Below are 3694 nucleotides of genomic sequence, written 5' to 3' on the forward strand. Positions count from 1 at the left end.
GCCCTTCACAAGAGTAGCGTGCTCTGAAACAGGGTTAAAACAAACATTAGCTATCCAAAATGATTTCTTTATCTCAAGCCTCATCTACCAAGTATGTTCCTTAAACTTCTGACATCTTTCTAAATTGACAGTTTAAGTTCAAATCTAACTTTCAGCACTATCATCCTACAAAGTTAGAGAGAATGTGAGTCTATTCAATCATTGCCATGAGTAAAGCACCAGTAGCAGTGCTGTTGGAGATTTTCCACTCTGTCACATCACATTTCCAGAATCCTTTGTTTGATACTTTGTAGATAGAGGGGAAAAATACCATGTTTGCTAAGAGACAGACAGACATTACTACAATTAAGTAATCAAACACCAGAATTAAGAAGTATATCTGTAATAGAATATTAAGCAAATAAATGGTTCAAGTAAACTGAACAATTGAGCAAAAAAATTCTTAGCAGCTGCATTTCTTTGCTTTCTATCAGGTCAACCTCCTTGCTGCTTGCAGCAGAACATACTATGCTCAAATTAAGATATAATGAAAGAAAAATTACAGAATATACATTATAAATCAGGTCTACAATGCAACATAAAGCTTGCGTTGTTAATAATTTAGAATTGTATATATGCACTGCAGTGATACTTAGCACAGATTCAGGCATCCATAGCTTACATTAACACATGTGATCATTCACAAGAGACTGAACATGTTCAAAGTTCAAGCCTCTATTTATTCTTCAGGTTTTATAATAGTCATTAGGTTTCCCAGACTTGGCAGTGTTTTTAAAATAAAAGAATATCAACTTGTGTAGTTATCTACTGTTTGAGGACAGCCCTTAAAATTCCCAGACAGTGAAGATGCCCAGAGGAATAAAGGTCAAATATTCCTCTACCCATTTCCAACATTATTCAAACTCTCTTGTCCACTGACTGCATGGGAGCAGGGAGCCAGGAAGAGGACCAAACAGCCAAGCTGTGAACCAGATTAATCCTAGAAGAGAGGCGACCACCTCTTAATTCCTTCCTATGTTAGCCGTACAGCCAAATGCTATTATGTAATAGCATTTGAACTGCAATAAAGGTAACATTGAATTGGAATGAAAGAGGTTTTCTTACCCCAAAAAAAAAATTGCATTATCAATGCAGTTGGCTTGTACCTCCCTGGAAATCAGTCAGTTACACTGAAGATTAATTTAATCCAATATTCTCTTTTACCTATCTTACTTTCCTCTCTAGGGCTGAATAATACAAAGTTATATTTTCCTGCATCTCAGTTTTTGTTGAAATGAATTAATTCAGTTCACTGATTCTCAGACTTTCACAAGTTTATTCCATATATTTTCTTTCTCTACAAGGACAAAAGCATCATAAGCACATAAAGCTTTTAATAAAGTTTTAAATATACCTGAACAGATGGGAGCAAAGAAAAAATGAGCCTATGCCAAGACTGTACCTCAGGCCTGACTCAAACCTTTGCTATTCCTATTTTTACAGATCCTCAGCTGAAAGACAGACTTGGGCTGTATTACAACGCATGCATGGAGCAAAGGTAAAACCCAAAGCATGTATCCTTTTGCCTAAATATATTTACATTTTCCAAGAAAGCTCTTGGAAAGGTTTTCACCACCTCTACTGTTAGGTATTACAAAACCAAGAAAAGTTTATGTGCTTAATTGCTACTGCAAAGTCATAAGCAAAATCTGCATGCATTTCCTAGCAAGGAACTCCTACCTCCGCAAGACTCAGCAACAGAATTACCCATAAAATCAGAATTGCTTTTTCCAAAACGTGCAAAATAAGGTTGCTCATTTTCTAGAAATGCTAGTAGCAGCAAGAAGAAACACAAAAAAACCCACGTAGGCAATGTCATAATCAGCATTTCTAAATGAAAAACTATCAAAAAAGGAGCCATTTTAGAGAGTCAAAGAAAAGAGGTTTAGAATGGGAAAACAAGAAAAAACTCCAAACTGCCAACAGCGAAAGATGCTTAACAATAGACATACAACTGCTAGAAACTTGTAAGATTGATTAAACTGGCCACTGATGAATTGTTTTGCAAAAAACCAAAACCAGAACTAAAAGAAAACCCAACAAAAACACAAACTGGTGAGACTTAGTCTGCAGAAAATGCATGTTCAATCCTGCTGCAGAACAAGCTCAAGACTTTGTGGTGCTGCACAGGCAGCAAAATTACCACCGGACGGAAACAGAGGCACTACCACTATACAACAGCCCTTCCTGTGAACCAGGCTTTGAGTGTCCCTCTTAAAACAGGCTACATCCTCACCTATAAAATCTTCATGCTGAAATAATGATCCCATTGCTATACTCAAGGCTTAATTGCTAGAAGAAATGAGGCAAAATGCAGGCACTTCTTTAGAAGAATGGCAACTACTACAGCCCTTAAGACAGTCAACTAAGTAACACTCCATAGGTCAAGTCTTTACTCCATTGTTGAATGATAAAAGACAGTTAAATTTATCACGAATTGCAGAAATTGAGGTGGGGTGTATGACTACCAAAAAAACCCAAAACCACAAACCACACCACCCAAAAATCAACTTCACTTTTCAAAAGCAGAAACTGGAATTTAAATGTCTTTACCAAGTGCCATTAATAACACCTGGAATGAAGGTGACAGAAGAGCAGAGTCATGGTTATGTAGACTTGCAGCAAAGTCACAAACATCAAAAGGAGTCACTGAAATCCAGATAAAACTACAGTTCCACCAACATAGTGCACTTGAAACAGACATCCAAAGTAGGACCAGCATGTGCAACTGCTTCCATATAAATGCTGTAAGTTTAAAAATAAAAAGGAGATGCTGAAAGACTACTTTTTGAGATAATACATAACTGAGACATCTTCAAATGTGAACAGATGAACAAAATGATGGAGACAGTATGATACTAAGATACAAGCACAGGAACAAGAAGAGAGGGATTGATTTGTCCCAGCAAAAGAATATTATTTTCTGTTAGGAAAGCACAGGATCATAACGAAATTACTTACCTCAACAGGTACTCTGCTACATTTTAATTCCATATTCCAACAAGAAGAAACAGCATATTAATGGTATACTATCCATCACTTCCACTCAATGGTGACAGCACATGTGAGATAATGGGAATGAGACTGCAAAGTAATAACTGATGATTTCAAATACTGTTGCGCAGACTAGGGGAAGAGGGCAGAGCCCAAAAAGGGGAAAAAAAAACCCTTCAAAAGTGGGAAACAACTCCTCAAAACCCCCAAACCAACCCACCGCTGAATGAATGACGGGGACAGATTTTTACCACAGCCGTCTGCAACCAGCTGAAAGACTACCAGAAGAAAAAAACATCCTGGTCTAACTCTGAGCCATGCAACATAGTTCAAGACGTAATTTTCCAGATAGCACTTGTGCTGGTTTGAAAGCAAACCAGTGATTAGACTCCAAGTCAGAAACACAATTTAATAGGAAAAACAAAACAACAAATGCAACAGTACAAAAAAGAAACCACTGACAGAGTCAGAAAGTAACCCGACACCCTGTCAGTCAGGGCGTTGACAGCAGTCCGATTAAATGGTGGCTGCAGTCCTCCTGCAGTGATGGGGCTGCTGGAGCAGTGATCCCGCAGATCCGGTCCTCTCCCGAAGGTCCAGCGGCAGCTCTTGTCCTCTGGGGATCCAGCAGGTAAAAAAGGGTCCCTGTGCTGGTCCAAAC

The sequence above is a fragment of the Acanthisitta chloris genome, unplaced genomic scaffold (assembly GCF_000695815.1).
Source record: "Acanthisitta chloris isolate BGI_N310 unplaced genomic scaffold, ASM69581v1 scaffold16409, whole genome shotgun sequence".
In the NCBI taxonomy this organism is placed as follows: domain Eukaryota; kingdom Metazoa; phylum Chordata; class Aves; order Passeriformes; family Acanthisittidae; genus Acanthisitta; species Acanthisitta chloris.